Source organism: Trifolium pratense, linkage group LG2, assembly GCF_020283565.1.
Source record: "Trifolium pratense cultivar HEN17-A07 linkage group LG2, ARS_RC_1.1, whole genome shotgun sequence".
NCBI lineage: Eukaryota > Viridiplantae > Streptophyta > Magnoliopsida > Fabales > Fabaceae > Trifolium > Trifolium pratense.
Genome location: NC_060060.1, coordinates 68,729,728 through 68,749,275, shown reverse-complemented (window position 1 = coordinate 68,749,275; position 19,548 = coordinate 68,729,728). Strand labels below are relative to the sequence as shown.

Genomic DNA, 19,548 nt, shown 5'->3' with positions numbered 1-19,548 from the left:
ATGACTATTATATGGTCGTGCACAACACTACAAGTTAAATATATACTAGAAAAAAGAGTTTTGGTTTAGAGATTCCACTACTGATATCTGAATACCAGAAGTGAAACACAATTGCCCAAAGGATTTCACTACTGGTTTTCTTAAAGCAGTAGTGAAAAGTTCATTGGCAAGGGATTTCACTACTGGTTTTCTTAAAGCAGTAGTGAAAAGTTCATTTTAAAAGGATTTCACTACTGTTTTAAGTTCCACGGAAGTTAAATCCCAACTTGAGTATTAAAAAATTGTTTTTTGCCCTCAAATCCCTAAATCGTTCAATCGATCTTCTTGACTTCTTCTACGTACGCGCAGCAAACCACAAACACAATATGTTCAAATCCCTAAATCCCTAAATCGTGATCTTCTTCTTCTCTTTGAAATCCCAAATCCCTAAATCGTGTTCTTCTTCTTCTCTTTACCCCAAATCGTGTTCTTCTTCTACTCTTTGAAACCCCAAATCGTGTTTTTCTTCTTGGATATGTTCTTCATTCTTCGTTCTTCTTGAAACCGGCCAACCTATTCGTTCTTCCTCAAATCGTGTTCTCATTCTTCATTTTCGTTTTCTGGAAACCGGCCAACCCCAAATCGTGTTCTCAGGTATTTATCTTCGTTCTAATTTCTCTTTTTAGGGTTTATGCAATTGGGGTTTTCGTATCCCATTATGCGATTGATTCTTTGAAATCGAATATCTCTTGATCGATGGATAGAGTTTTGTTGCAGGAAAGCAATGTTGAGGGAGGTAAGCAGAAACATGTTGAAGATGATCTCGTGGATCTTAAATCGGGATAGAAATGTTTTGAAAGAGGCAAGCGGCTGAAATCGGAATGGAAACGTGTTGAAAGAGGTAAGCAGCTGAAATTGGAACGGATATCGGGTGGCAATTTGTGTTTTGAGACTTTTGTTCATGTCATTTGTTTATATCATAAACATAGTATAAACAAGTGTAACAAGAGAGTGCAATGTTGTTGTGATGTTACTGCGGAGACTGCAAAATTTGTATATTTTGCGGTCTACAAAGTAATAAGAGAGTGATGAGTATCTATTTTCTGAAAAACTGGTATATAGGTTTTGTGATTTGTGTTAAGGAATTTTTGTATATTGGTTGGATTTAATTTGTAAAGAGGGGAAAAAGAAAATAAATTAAAACAGAAGCATAACTGGTATATAGCTTTTTCAGTTCTTGTTGGTGAACATTCTAAATGCTTACTTGAAATGATTAGGAATTGAAACTGGGGATTTATAAAAAAGGGGTGATTTGTTTCGGCAGATTTTAACAGATGAGGCAGTGGCAAGACTTCTTGAGCTTGGAAAGGCACCTAACCTCTTCTGCTAGAACCTGCAAAGTTGATAAAGTGCTAGTCTAATATGTTGGAATTCTTAGTCATTGAAAAAAAGTATCATTCACTGATTAAGTGCTAGTCTAATTAATTTAGTTTCTACTTTATTCTTTTGGTTTTTGTTTTTCAGACCTTGATGCAATCATTTATGTTCTGGTACTTTAGAAACTTGACTCATTTATTTTGTGTATCATGATTTAATGCTTTCATTTGATTTTTGCAGTGAATTTGGATACTGGTTCCAGGAGGTGCTTTTATGCAGGTCTATTTCCACTAAATTAGATACTACTTTGAATTTGGAGCACTTGTATATGAAGAACTTTCCTACAAGCTTAAAGGTAAATATAAGATTCCAAAGCTCTTTCATTTGGCTTTCCTACAAGCTTAAAAGTAAAGACAAGTATTTAGTAATTTATTATTGGCTCAAATTACCTTAATAGAAATGGAAACTGAACTTAGAGAGTCAATATATTTGTTATAAATAAAATCAATTTTTCATGAATAGTCAAGCTTAAGAAGGTTCCATTCTCAGCTCAATCAATCTTTCATCTTATATCACTAACACATATTTTGCCATGTTTTACCAATTTTGGAATTAAAGCTATTTTGTTGTATATCAATACTTGAGCTTTCTAGCTGAAATGAAGCATAACTATTTCCTGACTTCATCATGAGTAATTTGATGTACTTTTTCTTTAAACTGTTGAGTTTAATCATAATACATCTCCAATATATTGTTACTATGTAAGTTAATTATATGGAAGATAGTACATGAACTTGTTCTACGAAATGAGATATTAAGACCAACAGAAGAGATGTAGTACTGATACAAATTGAGTATATCACAATACACAATCAGATGTCTATACTAGACATGAAGGTTACTTTCGTTTTCTCGATGTTTGAGGGTCTGTTAAGTTTTCTCTTTATAAGAAAGATCTTTGGATGAGTTAGTGGATATAAATTTGTGTATTCAATTGTGTTCTAGACAGCCAAATATTACTTCTAGATGCTATGATTGGTGGAAGAAATCACAATCAAGTGAGGAAGGAGAAATCACAATCTCATGGCCTAACACCTTGTTTTACTTCCATATGTTTGAGAGACATCAATGGAAAGGTTATGATCTTGAAAACAGGATTCAGAAGTTTGAAAAAGTGTCTAATAAAAGGTTAAAGAAGCAAGATTTGGCTCAAAAGGTTGAAATTGTTCGAGGCAATGCCAAGACATCTTACTCCTAGGTTTGTAACAACGGAAAAACTACAATACTTTTTGCTGCTATATTCTTAATTTTGTGCAATAGTGTACAACTATTTTCACTATGTATGATGATCTATTTTGTCCTGTGATAGTCCTTTCAATATGTATATCTTGGAAATATCAATGTGAAATCAGGTGTGTATATCACTATCTTTTGATCAGAAAGGGTGACGTTTAGGATGCACAAATGGTAAAATTTGTGTACCATACATAGAAACAACACTAACCATTGATTTATGAATTGAAATTTCAATGGCAATGGTTTAGCAGGGTAACATGTAAAAAGCAGCATGTGATTCTTTATACATTTATGTGTGCTAAGGTGATGGTTAGAGACAAATGATTGTATTAGCTTTGACATTTTTTAATAGTTTTTGACTTATGTTGTTAATACGTTTTGACTTTTATGGTAGATTTGATGTGATGTTATTTGTGATTTTAGAATGACTTATGTTGGAATTCCCTCTGCTGCCCCATTTTCTCGTGGAGAATTTTACCAAAGTTGTGATAGTGAGGATGAAGAGAATGATGATGACGATGATGCCGAGAAGAATAGCAAGTCTGATGCCAAAAAAGAAGGGTTGGTTTTCATCTATGTTTCAGAGGTAATATTGCTGAATTAGATTCTTTTATTGTTAACTGGCTTCTGGAACACGACGATAAAGTCATGATGGCTGCTTGTGATGCATTTCGATCAGGATCTGTTGAGCAGTTGCGGACACATACACGTAGACTCGAGGTGTATATTGATTTTAATGCTTAAAGATTATTAGATATATTAATAGTTAATAATAATCAGTTACTGGGAGTTGTTGTAGCAAGAGTTTATTGATTCTATGAGGGTGTACTATATACTAAATGACTTGTATTATTGATTATCTCAGTTTCTAGGCTTTTGCAGTTAAGAGATAGTATTGAAAACAAACCTTGCATTTATTTTATGTAAATTGCAATATAGGAAAATCCACTTTGTTGAATGCTTTTGTCTATATTTAATTTAAATATTGTTAATATAAATGTATGATTTTGGAGTGATTCAACATCACTATAGCTAGCTTCCTGTTGTTTTCATTGGTGGTAAATTAGTTGGTTCTATGGATAGAGTTTTGGCTTTTCATATTAATGGGCTGTCTACTTGGAATTAGACTTGGAATTAATTAGTGATAATGTTAAGCATTGACTTCTAATGTGTTGAATGTAACTTTGTTAGCTTGTTAGGAATTGACAATGACTTGTGGAAAATAATATTCGGAATTATGTCAATTTTCTTGTGCGTTATTAGCTACCAGTGACTTGAAATTATGTTGTATAATTTCTGCGCCGGAAAATATAATTAATGCACAGGAAGCTACAAAAAAACAAAAAAAATAAAAAAATAGAACTAACATACCACTACTGGTATTTATAATAAACAGACGTGAAAACTAAGCATACCACTACGGGTAAAGGTAATGACCCGTAGTGGAATCCCCATTTCTTTAAAAAAAAACTGGAAAACCATACATACCACTACGGATATGTGTAAATACCCGTAGTGGAATCCACATGATTTATATTAAATAAATTTGAAACCATACATACCACTACTGTTATTCATTATAACCGACGTGGAATCCCATACATACCACTACGGGTAATTGGCAAAACCGACGTGGAAAGTCCATAATTTTAAATAATAATTAAAGAAGAAATATACATACCACGACGGGTATTAAAAGAACCGACGTGGAAAGTCTGGACTTACAACGACGCCAGCATTCACTACGGCCACGGCCAGTAGTGGAAAGTCCGTTTGGCCAGTAGTGGAATCCCCTTTCTGCACTAGTATAAGTCTTTCATTATGCACAAGTTTTGCACAAGTTTATTTTTATCATTAGATTCTGATATGAGACTTATTAATCTAATAATAAAAATAAATTTATACATGATAAAAAACTTGTTCTACCGGTGCACCATAGACTTGACCATGTATGTGTATTAAAATTGTAAGTTGTTCTAAACTCAAACCCAAAACATTGCATTTCTGAGGTATTGTCCGCTTTGAGTCTTGTATATAAATTTTTGTTGAAAAGGGTGCCTCAACACCTTAGAAACACGTTCTTTGTTTGATTTACCCCAATAGGCTAAATGGAAAGAAGTTTTTCTTTTCGCGTCCCCACTATTTCTCGTGCACCCTGCAAAATGACCAAATTGCCTCCCACCTCGTTACTTAAATAGCAAACTTAATTCGCAGGTTACGTAGCGAGTGACTATTTTAGTAACCCAACCCCAACGTTTACACCCGTCAGGACACCTAGATGAAATAACACATTGCTCTAGGTAGGTAGCGAACCATGACAATACACAAATGTGTGATCTGCAACGCACAAGACAGTTTGTGTGGTCTATAATGCACCAGAACTACTATAAATAAACATGTGTGGTTAATTTTTCATTACAACTCAAAAAAATGGACATTTTTACATTCCAAAAGAACACTCACCTAGTTGCAGTCTACTACAACAATGAGGAGCCGAGTTTTTGTAGGATCCACGTCGATTTTAAGTTGGTTGATCTGAAGTACCAACCAGACCAACTCAACGGCCGTCTCAAGAAGGGTGGCCTGTATTGAGTATCGTCGTTTGTCGGTTGGCTCAGATGGACGCGTTACGTACACCAACATGAGAACGAAGATGATGTGAGAACCATGTTCTCTATTTTCTCTCAGTACAGTATGAAGAGATCGATCGAGTTATACGCGACAAAATTGCAGTGTGCATTGTTGAACACCGATATGAACGATATGAGTAACTAACGACGAATTGTGGGCCCTTTACAAACAAAACGATGAAAAATAACACAAGAAAAAATTGACCGAATGTGAGAATGAGAGAATGTGAGTGAAAGCAATTACCAAAATTCACCAAGGCTTGTGATTCGTTGATGCTATGTTGCAACCACACAAGTAGCCAATCAAATTTGGTCACGTGTCAGCACAGTTTGATTGAAGAAGGACTTTTTTTCCAGTGCCAATAACTTTGATTCTTAAAATGCGAACTCAGTTCACTAGGTAGCAAACGGTTTTTTTCCCAATGTTTACGATTTTACCCTCTCACTGCTTAACCAACCAACAAATGAAGTAAAATTGAAAACTCAGGGGCACTTGAAAAGGCCAGGAGATGCAAAAGAAATTCTCAATGAAAAGAAAACCTTTTGTGGGCCAAACACCACAGCATCATCCCATGCTTTTCTTTACTATAAATTATGATCAATAAATTATTACCCCTTTCCTTTTTTGATTATTACCTTCTCTATAAATAATCAAATGGAAAATACTAGTAGCATCTAGAGACAGCACAAAACACCATGCTACTTCTGAGCTAAAAGAAGAAAGGGATAGGAGAGTAATAACATTAACAGCCTCATGTGTAATAATTTGAAAACACTTATAAGTTCCTGTAGTACTATAGCCTCCAACCTTCGACAAGAAGGACATTTACCTCCTCAAGTAGTAATTGGCATGCATGTATGTGCAGACACGGTTGCATGCTTATCTCATGTCACTTTTCTTCTAAATTGTAAAGTCCTTTTTTGCTCACAATATGCCAGCCTTTAACTTAAACCACTGTATATGGTGGGAAAGTGTATTATATGTTTTAGGGTGGATTTGACCTCAGAAAATCATTTGAAATTCTAACAATGATCGGTGTTTCTCTAGTTAATTAGTAGGAACATCGTAGTATCATCTGTCCTTGTACCAGGCGAGATACTTGGGTTGATCGCCCGAGAAGGGGTCAAGCCCATTGGAACAAGCCGAGGTCCTACTTGCCACGCGACCATACTCTCCGAACCCTAAAGAAGTGAGGATCGACGATATAGCACGATGGGATACACATTCCCCTTGAGGCAGAACCGTCATGTATGAAAGTGGGATAGAAATATCTCACCCCCTACGGTTATGCTAGGGCCTATGTATATGACTCTTCCCATTTTCCAAAAGATGCGTTCCAAATACTTACTTACCAAAAAGCTTAAGCCTAGAGTATTATCTAGCTAAGTGCATACCCTCCTCGATCCTTTGCAGGAACAGTCCTCACTCCTCACAATTGAGACGTTGAATGAATCGGTGTCGGTAAAATGAATATTAATGTTAGTATCCTAATACTCGACTTATATTAGTTAATTTTCTCTTATATTTGTTGAATCAATGCTGATTAATATTATTATCATGTGCCTGTGATATTGTTAGTTGTCGTCATCAAAGTTTCTGAACGATTTTCAAGTATCAGTCCACTATAGTACATACAGTTAAGATACACACGTGGGAAGATGGTTCAAGCCCCAAATGCAGTGTTACTCTTAGGCTTTAAGCTACTCTGTTGCTAAATATGATGATAGCCTGATAGAAGAAGAAGGGAGGGCCCATAAAGTATAAAAATTCCTGGCAACTAACAATGAAAGTTGTCTTATGAAATTCCTGGCACACAGTGAACAGGTGTTGCTCAAGGTGTAGCAACACTTGTCTGTTGTAGACAGATGTTGTTACCGGTGCGCCAACACTTGTCTATAAACAGAGCAAATAGCATAAAACAATACAAACAGTAAAGTAAATAACACACAAGAGTTGTTAACCCAGTTCAGCCTAAAGCCTACTCTGGGGGATACCAATCCAGGAATGAAGTCCACTATCAGCAGTATTACTTCGAAGCTAAACTCACCCGTTTACAACTTCTCACTTAATCACTACCCAATGACACTTCTACCTAGGAACTCCTAGATATGAGACCCCGTCCCAATTCCCACCTTAGCAACACAGACAGCGATGCTATTCAATTCCACAATCACAACAGGTGGAGACACACTCCTAAGAAACTAGGATTCACTCTTGCTTAAAAGCTTGCGAGTAAACCACACAACACAATAGAACAATCTCCGTACTTCAAAGCTTAGGAGAAGTTCACACTTACAACTCAATAACACTCAGGTCCTAAGCTTGCATCAATGAGACACAAGAAAGGCTCACAATTAACACTCTAAAATCCCTAAAACTCACGCTTTGTAAGACTCGATTTTAGATGCTTGAAACCATATGCTTGCCTTCGTATTTATAGTAGTAGAACGACTTGGGCTTCAAGACAAAATTAGGGCTTCTAGAATTGCGGCAGCTGTGATATATTTTTGAAAACAATAGTTATATTTTTGAAACGCAAAAATATATTTTCCAAAAATATAATTCCTTTGGAAAATAAAACTAGGGTTTGGCTGCCTCATGAAACACATTAAACACGTGCGCCTTCCTCTGTAAGAAACCTTGAAACAATTCTTCAAACAGATCTTCAAAAGATTGAGTAGAAATTTAAACCCGCTAGCTGGCGCGCATGATACAGAGACAGGTGTTGTTCCAAAGTGTACCAACATTTGTCACAACACTTGGGGTCAGCACATTCGTCTCAACACTTGGCTAAAAAATGTTTTTGCAAAATGTAGCCAATATACAAAAACCCAACATCTTAGAATCAAACTTTTGTTCAGTTTTGAAACAAACAGTAGTAGTCAGATAGTCACTGTTAGGTTACCAAAAAGACAAAGCTTCGTTTTACCAATATGAAAATTTTGATGTTAAAAAATGAACAGGTTAGATTTTGCTTTCTGATATTTTTCAGAGGCACATGTTGTGGGTTCATGGAACTAACTCAACCATGTGTTTTTATTTTTTTTTTCAACACAAGTATCCAGCCCACCGGACCGTCTAATTTGATTCGGGCCGTCAGTTCTGACATCAACTGGTTCCACTCCGGCCTCCTCCCGATAGTCAACCATGTGTTCTTAATGAACTTATTTTCTTGTATATATGTTCACATTACCATAATCACCAGGAGGTAATGGATGAAGAAAACTTTATTACCAACTTTGAGAGAATTTTCTAAAGCTACAGAGAATTTTAGGGAGTGAAAATATTTTTAGAGAATATATGCGTCTATGTGGCATATTATGTTTGCCTAGTGACAGTAGGGACCAATTGTAAAAACGGCAAAAATATTAAGGACTAAAAATATAATAAAATTAAAGTAGGAACTATTTTTTAAAAATTGTATAAATGTCTATAAAGATTAAAGACTCAATTCAATTGTATGATGCTTTTTGTTCATAAAAAATAATATTGAATACACTTAATATTGAATATGCGTAAAAAAAAACCATGGGTTAGAATTAAAAGGAGATTTATTTTTGTTGCCAAAAATTATTACAACACTAACCTTACCTATAAATATATTTTTTAGATGGGATTGGGGCGGAAAATAGAAGAATTTTAAGATTAAAACCCTAAAATAAGGAAACTCATGGGTTCCATGAAATCAAAAAAGATAAAATGCATATGTTGCTGCTGCATTCATTGTCGTTTTATATACGGCCTCATATGTAAGCAAAAATAACTTTTTTGGATTCATTTAAAAAGTGAGGTATTTGTATATATTTTAGACTAAATACATTCATTTTTCAATTAATCTAAAAAACTACTTATATGAGAGGTCGGAGGGAGTACCAGAAGAAACAAGTTGGAGTCACACTACTCAACTCGCCAGAAAACACCGTCCGAGTTTACCGTTGTGAGGTGGAAGGCGGCCAGAAAGAGTGACAATGTCCAGATTCCACCGCGATTCACTTTTGTATTCTTGAAAATTATTTGTCTTCTTTCATATATAACCTAATTTTCTGTAACATAATAGAAATTTCAGTAATGGAAAAATCTTTTGGTAGTTATAGGCTTGCAATTGATTCCACTGTGACGAGAAAAAGAAGTAACGTGTCACGAAAACTAGGGCAAATTCTGATGCAATCAAAATTCGGAAACATGCCAAAAAGAGGTGCGACGGATTGGAACACAAAGAAAGCAGATGTCTTGGAGAATGATCAAAGAAAAACTGGCAATTTCTCCGAAAAAAGGTTCAATCTTCTGCACATTCTTCTGCACAAAAGAGGTGCGACGGATTGGATCACAAACCATTTTTTACATTCTTGATAAGTCGAAAACGTTCAATCTTCTGCACACAAAACAAAACACTTTAATTTTTAGGAAACATGCTATGTCCCAAAATTTTGTTCGACACCAATGTTTTGAAAGATGGTTTTTCATAAGATTAATTTCTTGACAAACCTCTATGAATCTTGGTTAAGAAACACTACCCATTTTTCTCATTTCTTATTGTTCAACAACATTCAGTTTTCTGCTTGAGAAAAATGTGATTAATCCTGGAATTAGATGTTATTGCAAATTGGGATGGTTAAATGCTACCTCGGTGACCCTATATAAATTATGAGGTGGTTAAATTTTTCTTCAATACTCCAATTGTTGGCTTATATAAATTTTGAGATGGTTCAATGTTGCCTTGATGACTCTAAGTCCAATTGATATTGACTATATAATGTTGCCTCGATTAAGTCCAATTGTTATTGGCTATATAAATTCTATGATGGATATTTGTTGCCTCGATGACCCTTAAGTCCAATTATTATTGGCTATATAAATTATATGATGGATATTTGTTGCCTCGATGACCCTTAAGTTCAATTGTTATTGGCTATATAAATTCTTAGAAGATGGTTATATGTTGCCTCGATGACCCTTAAGGCCAATTGTTGGCTATATAAATGATGGTTTAATGTTGCCTCGATACTCTTAAGTCTAATTGACTATTGACTATATAAATTTTGAGATGGTTATATGTTGCTTTGATGCCCCTTAAGTCCAATTGATAATGTTGCCTCAATATGTGGTTAAATGTTGCTCGATTAAGTCCAATTGCTATTGGCTATATAATTTCTGTGATGGATATATGTTGGCTCGATGACCCTTAAGTCCAATTATAATTGACTATATAAATTCTTTGATATGTTTCCTCGATGACCCTTAAGTCCAATTGCTATTGGCTATATAAATTTGAGATGGTTAAATGTTGCGTCGATGACCCTCTAGCTCAATAGCTATTGACTTGACGTTGCTAATTGTTGGATGATATGTTTGAGCCATTGATAGCCTTCGACTTAGACGCTATTATAATATGTGAATACTTTATCAAAATATGTGCAAATGTGGTCTCGATGATGCTTACGTCCAATTGATATTCATTATGTGAATTCACAAATTATTTTAAATGGTACTCCCTCCGTACCACAATATATGTCGTTTTGACACTTTTACACATATTAAGAAAGATAATTAATGTTGTATAGAAAAGAGAGATTATGAGTTGATTTACAAAATTGTCCTTCATTTATGGTATAAAAAAATAAATTGAAGAATTGAAAGAAGAGAGAGTACTAAATAGTTAAGAGTATAATAGGAAAAATAGCATTAAATGTTTTATTGGTAATATAAAGCAACATATATTGTGGTACAATTTTTTCCCCAAAAATGACATATATTGTGGTACGGAGGGAGTATCTTTAAGCCATTAATGATCCTAGAATGAGATGATATTGTAATTTGAATTATTTATTCATAATACAATCTCGGTGTCCCTTAAGCCCAATTGTTAATATGGGCTATGTAAATTAAGGGATGGTTAAATGCTACCTCGTGACCATTAAGTCCAATACCTATTGGCTATTTTTCCCCAATAATTCAATAGCTATTGGCTATGAAAATTGTGGGATGATATGTTTGAGCCATTGAACTAGATGATATTATAATGTGTAATACTTTATTCAAACATATAATTGGTATGGCTAAATGTCGACTCGATGACCCTTAAGATCAATTGATATTCGTTATGTGAATTTTGGGATGGTATCTTTGTGCCATCGATTGTTGACCCTGGACCTAGCATTTGTAGTGTAATAAACTTTTTAATCATTTAATGAAGGGAATGCAGAGAAGCCTTTGATTCTTTAGGGTGCACTGATGCATTCATTTGTAATTGTAGTGTTGCCTATATAATTTGGTGTCCCTTAGTTCTGCTCTTTTTTGGTTTGACAATATCTTATGATTTTCCATTTCCCTTTTCCTTGTGTGTCGAAACTGGGCAAGTACATGAAGTCAATTTACTACTGCTAAGACAAAAGTAGTTCTATGCACTTTCATGGCATTGATGAGGTGGCTGATCATGAGTTCAATCTTCCGGTTTGTCCTTATTTATCACATGATAGAAAGAGTGGGGTGGTAAATACGTTTTTAACGATTTGGACTATTTGATGGGCATATGATAAAGTTATATTTAAATCAAGTAAAAAAGGATGTTTACATGAGACTATTTACTCTGTTTACATGCATAGTACATTAAGTTTTTGTCTACAGTTTGCATGCCAAATATATACAAGGCATAGCAAAAATAGTAAGAGGATGAGAATTGAGACCTCAAAATATTTGTTGAGGTAGCTGAGAATTGAGACTTCAAAATATTTGTTGAGATAGTTGCATAATAATTTATGAATTCATACTTTTAGGGCTACTAAAGTGCAGCTACATATTCATGCCTAAGTCCTATAAATTGCAACTAGATTTGGCATTGAAACTGTTGAAATATTTAATCATTATTAGACCCGAAACTATTTGATTTTATATTTATATTGTGTTTTATTTTAATTCTTTAAATCACTCTTTAATTTGTGGAGTGTCTTTATGAACTCTCTCAACTCTCCTATAAAAGAAGCATTCTTTCATTGGAATAAATATAGTCAAATTATAGAGTTATAATTGGAATGGTTAAATGTAAGCCTTGGTGATCCTAGATGATATGTTTGAGCCATTGGTGACTCTCAAGTATAATCTATTCAAAATGTAACTCTTGGTATTGCAATCTGAATTCTTTATTCACAAAGTAAAAAAAGGACAGTTAAGTGTAGCCTCAATGACCCTCAAGTATAATATCTATTCAAAATGTAACTCTTGGGATGATGTGCATTTGATGAAATGCAAAATTGAGACATGTTTCAACTTATTCAATCATCTGCGATTTGAATTCTTTATTCATAATATGATTCCTCATCCAAAATTGAGATGGTATAATTTAATCTTTATGATTTATATATGAAATGTGATAAAATAAAAAATGATAAGATCGAAAATGAAATTATTAATCAGTTATACATAAAAATATAAAATATAAAATAAATGAGAAAAAAAATTTAAACTAATATTGCAGAGCCCTCAATAAAGAGGACTCTTCCAAAAACTAGCGTATGCCGCAAATTGTTGCGCTGACACGGTATTCTGTAGGCGAAAAAATAGTTCGCTATGTCATCGCAACACTGCTCCGTGGTATTTACCAAGGTTGTCAGAACCGGACCGGACCGGCCGGTCGGACCGGTCAGGCCGTGAACCGGGCTTAGATGCGGTTCGGTTTCGTCTGAAAAACGGACAAGAAATGAACCGATAAAAAAACATTCGAACCGGCTTCAAACCGGAACAAACCAGTGAACCGGCCGGGCGGTTTAGCGGTTCTGCAATTTTTTTTTTCCACACTTTTCCACTTAATCTCTGCATTCATGGTTGAAAAGGAAGAAGAGGAAGAAGAAAGTACACTACAAACCAAGATTGAAGGTATTTTACCATGGAACCTTCAAGCCATCAAGGTTATGGAAGAAAATAAATATTTTAGAGAAATATATAAAAAAAAAGAAGAAGGAAACAACAAAATATAATGATGTTTGCAAACGTTAGAACCAAAAGAAGTAGATGAAGATGAGCAATGGTTATTGGAAAGTGAAGAGTGAAATTAAGAAAGAAAGCTGGCGGCACACCTTGCTCCAATCTTCAATTATATAATTAGGGTTACAACTTACAATTGGGTTTGGACAAATATAGATTAAACTATTTTTTTTATTAGCCCAACTAACATTACAAGCCCAATTAAAAACAAACATAGAAACAAAAACACTAAAAAAAAATCTCCTACATTTTTTTTGTTAAGTAGCCTAGTGCTTAGAAAATCCACTTTAAAGGTGAATAAGTGGAGTGTCCTGGGTTCCAACTCGGGCTCCTACACATATAGTTCGATGTCCCTACCAATTGAACTAAGCTCACAGGAACAAAAATCTCCTATGTTTTATTTTTATTTTTACGGAAGGTAGTTTTTTTTTTTATAAGAGTTAAACACTATTTAATATAACAATTAAAAATATAAAATAGTAAATTACATTAGGTTCTATGTTCAAATTTTATTGGCTCTAATGTAACAAAAAAATAGTATAATTTTTTTTTGAAAACAGTATAATTTTTTGTTTAATACTATTTTATATATTATTTAAAATATATAAATATTTATTTAATTAAAAACAGTCCGACCTGGTTCAACCTCGGTCCGACCAGTTGAACCTTGAACCGTTAAGTATGCCGGCTTAATGGCCGGTCTGATTCTGACAACCTTGGTATTTACTTGTAGAAGCCCTTTCATTTTATATGTGAGCTGCTTAATTTGGTTTATGAATTAGGCGATGTGGGACTTCCTTTAGAACATAATCTTCCTTTAGAAGCCCTTTCATTTTACTTGTATACACTCACTTGACCCCTTTCCCTTTCCTTCTGTCACAATCTTCCACTCTTCACTCATTCATCCAAACACCTATTTGGAATGTTTAATCTTTTCTCTTCAACTTCATATGTTTAAAATCATTTTAGACTTCTTCAATATCTCAAAGAAAGAAGAATAAACATTTGCTGAAGCTTTTCCTTCCACAGAAAGAGACCAAGATATATACATACATACATACATTTGTGCTTGGTTTACGATATATTATATCCACATGAAACCTATGCTTCAGATATTGCTAATCATTGCTTCCTATACTTTTAAGTCACAATTGCTATTTCCTCCTCTAGAAATCCTTTTTGAATTTAAAAACTTACTTCCTTTTTATTATATGGGGTTTCTGTTACGTGAAACAAACTTCAGCTTTTTGTGAATCATCTTGCTTTTAGGGGAAGTATCGATCAATTATATTTGTGATACTGATATCTCAGAGTTACATTATTACATCTCACGTTTATATCATTTCACACTTTGGCTATGTTGCCTAGGTACGGGTACGGTACCGGTATCTGGTACCGGTACTGGTACGCGGTACGATATTTTTAGAAAATTTAAGGTACGGGTACGTTAGTATAAAATATTAAAAAAATTATTTTTAAGTGAATTATTATCATCATACTTTGAAGATTTAATTTTTTTGTCTACCGTCTCAACTATTTTCATAAAAAATGAGAGATAATTGAAATATAATAAAAAATTATAATATTTTAAGAGATTTTTCAATAGCCAATATGTTTTTTCGTATTCATCATCATAAATCACCCAAATAAAAATGGGTACGAAATTGGTGCGTACCATACGAGTACCATGGAGTATCCGGTACTGATACGTACCCGGTACGGGTACTTTATTATTTTAAGAGTACCCATGCTACATAGCACTTTGGTCATGGTGCTCATTCCTCTCTTTTAACTTATTTGTATGAATTTTTGCATACGAATTTTTGTATATCGTAATAGTGTATTCTTGATGACAATGGGCAGCCAATACAACACCCTTACTGCATCTTTTATATGCAGATATATTTTAAAGGCAATATTAAGACCTATTCTACAAATATCTATTTGTCTGGTCTTTGGGTGGCTATGATGTTAGCGGCCAACACTCGGTGAGATTTAGTCCCACATCGGATAGATAGGACTCTTGAGAAGAGTTTATAAAGAGAAGGCAATTCTCACCTTACAAGCCGGTTTTGTAAGGATGAGTTAGGCCTCGATATTAGAGTATGAGAGTCTATCGGGTCTATCGTTGGGCTTCCAACATCGTTCACGCTTCAGGCCCATTGGGCCGGGCTGAAGCGTGAGGGGGTATGTTAGCGGCCAACACTCGGTGGGATTTAGTCCCACATCGGATAGATAGGACTCTTGAGAAGAGTTTATAAAGAGAAGGCAATCATCACCTTACAAGCCAGTTTTGTAAGGATGAGTTAGGCCTCGATATTCGTGACATGGTATCAGAGTCTATCGGGTCTATCGTTGGGCTTCCGACATCGTTCACGCTTCAGGCCCATTGGGCCGGGCTGAAGCGTGAGGGGGTGTGTTAGCGGCCAACACTCGGTGGGATTTAGTCCCACATCGGATAGATAGGACTCTTGAGAAGAGTTTATAAAGAGGAGGCAATTCTCACCTTACAAGCCGGTTTTCTAAGGATGAGTTAGGCCTCGATATTCGTGACATATGATTGGGTACCATTTTAGTTAATCTGCAGTGTTGCTTTGCATTTCCAAATTCATTTAGCTTAAGTGTATCGACAGAGTGGAGGAGGAAGTAGTGCAACATAGACTCTCTTTAAACAACTGGTCGAGCAACTTCTATTCTGAAAGTAGACACCGATGAAAATTGTGCCAACATTCTATTTTCTATTGTTCTAGTTCTAGTCATTAAGAACTGTCACTGCAGAAAGGGAAAGAGTTATTCATTGCTTTGAGGTACTACTGATGATTTCAGTGCTATTTTACAAATTTGTGCCAATTTAGTTCACCAGCCCAGTGACAACTTTGATGATCCTAGATGGTATTGGCTGAGTCGTCGATGATCCTAGATGGTTTATCAATCTGGTTATATAGAGCGACAGTACATTCCTGCAACAGCCCAGTGACAACTTTGATGATTCTAATGTTTGTGTCATATTTTTCGGTTTCATTTTGGAACTATAACTGAATCGTCGGTTTGTTGGTGAATGGCATTCTGCTTGTTTAGCATATTGACTGACTTTGCAGATTCGAGACATATGAGAAAGAATAAGAAGCTTATTCTCGTGTTTTTCCATTGGTGAATTAAGACGCTCCTTTAAATATGATCCAACAGGCAACAACATATGCATTTTGCTGAAGTTTATCCTTCTCAATTACATTCAGAACAGCTAATCCCGCAACAGTACAAACATGATTTCCTGCAAATGTGCTAAAATAGTAGGCATATTTCAGAACCTTTGCAATCTCAAGAGTTGTTACAACTGCACCAATAGGTGCACCATTACCATTTTTCTGATATGACCAAGTTTTGCAGGGCATGAGTTGTAACTTTCAAAATAATGTTTGATAGTTGGCATGCTCTCCAAACAATGTCACTGGAATTTCATATTATTCTCCAAACTTGTCCAAAATAATGTTTGATAGTTGGCATGTTCTTTCAAAATAAGGCTTTAGGATTTTTACAATTTTTGTTTGAGTTTGAGTTTAGGCCGTATTTGGTTTTTTTAAAGAAAAAAATGTTTTTTTTTTCAAAAAATCTTATCGACGCGCAAACTTGCCCTAAACTCGAGCCTATATGAGTTTTTACGAGTTTACAATGAAAATGATTCTACGAGCGATTCCACTCGTTTTTTCATCCTAGACTCGTAGACTCTTACAAGTCTACTCGCGAGTCTAACAATCATGCATGTGAGCTCTTATAAGTGGGTACAAAATTTGCAACTGATGAATTGATCATGTTGGTGGTGCAGCCTTTAGGTTATGCAGGGCATATAAACTCGTTTCGATGACAGTTCTTTAGGCTATACAAAGATAGAGGTGTATGCTAATTCTTTTAAACCACGATGTCAAAACTGTCTGCATATCTTGGATGTGAGAATTTGATTGTACTTGTACTTTGTTGTTCAATTTCCCCTTCGACTTATATGTACTGATATGGCACATTGTCAGGCTTTATTATGGCTTTTATGTTTTAGAAAAATGCATATATTGACAATTTGAATGTGCTAGCATACCCTCAAGAACTTTGAACATGTTAAATTTATTACCTGTGTGATGTGATGTATTTGGGAGATTAGTTTATTTTGCCTGCTGCGAATTTATTAAGCCATAAACTATGTTGCTATGGCACAATTTGTAACAAAGACTTTAGATTTTATTCTTCTTAGCTAAGTAATGTAGGCATTATAAGTTTTTTTTTTCTTATAATGTCACTGGTACGAACTCCGTCGGAGAAATTTTGGGTACACAAAATGAGTTTTTTTTCTCCCAACTGATTTTTTTTTCATACGTAAGAGTTAGAAATTGAACTTTGATCACTTGCTTAAAAGGCTCAAGACTCTTATCACTTGAATCAATTCATGAGAATTTATTTTTGCACTCCCTAGCCTTCTGGTGTTCCCTAAATTTTTTCAAAAATATCATACACAATTCTAGAACTCGAGCACCCTTAATTCATGAAAATTTAGAATTTTACACATTCAAGAATTTGAACGTCTCTGATACATATATGAAATTTAAGAATTTTACGCATTAAAGTTTTAAAACTTGAACAATCCCTATACATACTACATATATGAAATTTAAGGATTTTATCAATAGAAAAAACTCTGAATATTATGAGTTATTTTTAATGAAAGAGTTTTTTCTATCCTCCACCCTATATAACAAACTCAACTCAAAGAAAAATCGGATAATGTAATTTTTTTAGTCTAACAATAATGGTTGTGGATTTTGGTTTGTTAAAAAAAAAAACAATAATGGTTGTGGCAAGAAATTATCAAAAGAAAAAACAGAACTCTTTGTTGATGACATTTAAATATCTATATATACTCATCTTAACTCTAATCCACATCACCCATTTACATCCAATTAAATCACTCAATAATGCCACATCACTTCCTTATATTATACTCCCTCCGGTCCTTATTATAAGGAACAATTTGGAAAAAACACACATACCAATAAACCTTATCTTTCTTAATAAAAATTCTAAAATTTTACAATCTATTCCAAAACTAACCTTGGTGTATTAATTTATCCTTAGGGAATATATCACTCTAATTAATGCATAACTTTGAAATGAATACAATTTAATAAGGGTAAAAATGGAATTGTAAGAATAAATTTAATGATTGTTTCTTATAAAAAGGACCAAATTTTTTTTCCAAATTGTTCCTTATAAAAAGGACCGGAGGGAGTATCATTTTCATCTCTATTTTTTGTTTGTTTTATATTATATCAATCTCATATATATAATAAAGAATTATGTTTCTCCAATTATCCAAAAATTGATTTCACAAGATGTTACAATTTTCTACATTATTATAGATTATACCTCTCTAATTATCCAAAAATTGATGTCACAAGATGTTACATTTTTCTACATTATTATCACATTCCTTAGTGACAATGAGGATGAACATAGTTGGATTCTCTTCCAACATTTATCTCATTTAAGGCTCTGTTTGGTAAAAATAAGCTATAAGCTAGCTGATAGCTGATAAGCTAGCTTATAGCTGAAAAGCTAGCTTATAGCTGATAGCTGATGGTTGGTAGCTTATAGCTGAAAAGCTAGTAGAATAAAATTAAAGTGTTTGGCAAATTTAGCTGTTGTAAGTACAAAATGACATAAAAATACATGGTTAATGGGTAGTTTTTTTTTTTGTAAGTGTTAGTGGGTAGTTATTATAATTTTTAAAAAATAAATAAATAAAATTAATGAGGGTAAATATGGAATAAAATGAAAAAGCTATAAGCTATAAGCTCATACGCTACTTGAAATAGCATCTCAAAAAACGCTATAAGCTAGTTAGAGAAGTTCGTTACCAAACACTTCACATTTTTTTCAAACAAGCTTATAAGCTAGTTCAATAAGCTATAAGCTAGCTTATTGGACTTACCAAACAGTGCCTAAATGTCAACCGTTAAGAGTTTATAATTTAGTCACACAAAAAAATACGAAGAGTGTATACATTATTGACTTAATTACATTATTATAATTGTAGAGAAGAGTGAAGGTTATGCAAAGACATAGGTTATGGGATTGAAATGTATAACCATTATCATTATCATATTTCATTCAACTGTGATGGTCCCTACTCATTCTCTATACATAAAGGTATATATAAGTAGCATATCAGTTACTTCTTTATCCAGGCATATATTTCTATTGAGTTTAGTTTTTAGTTAAAAAAAATCACTCTTTCAAACCATA

The 19,548-nt window shown here is 34.1% G+C and overlaps 1 long non-coding RNA gene and 1 pseudogene across 4 annotated transcripts; one reads left to right on the top strand and one right to left on the bottom strand.

Moving 5' to 3' along the window:
• The first annotated feature begins 212 nt into the window (after positions 1 to 212).
• Positions 213 to 3,911, top strand: LOC123906417. 4 transcript variants are annotated; one of them, XR_006808893.1, is made up of 6 exons: positions 224 to 633; positions 757 to 880; positions 1,597 to 1,711; positions 2,362 to 2,614; positions 3,076 to 3,238; positions 3,332 to 3,911. It is a non-coding gene; the product is annotated as an uncharacterized LOC123906417 (long non-coding RNA). The 4 variants fall into 4 exon arrangements; XR_006808894.1 differs by having other exon boundaries at positions 213 to 633; positions 1,597 to 2,614; positions 3,076 to 3,911; XR_006808895.1 differs by having other exon boundaries at positions 213 to 633; positions 1,597 to 2,955; positions 3,076 to 3,911.
• Positions 3,912 to 12,754: 8,843 nt separating this feature from the next.
• On the bottom strand, positions 12,755 to 12,865 carry LOC123911964 (annotated as a pseudogene).
• Positions 12,866 to 19,548: the final 6,683 nt, after the last annotated feature.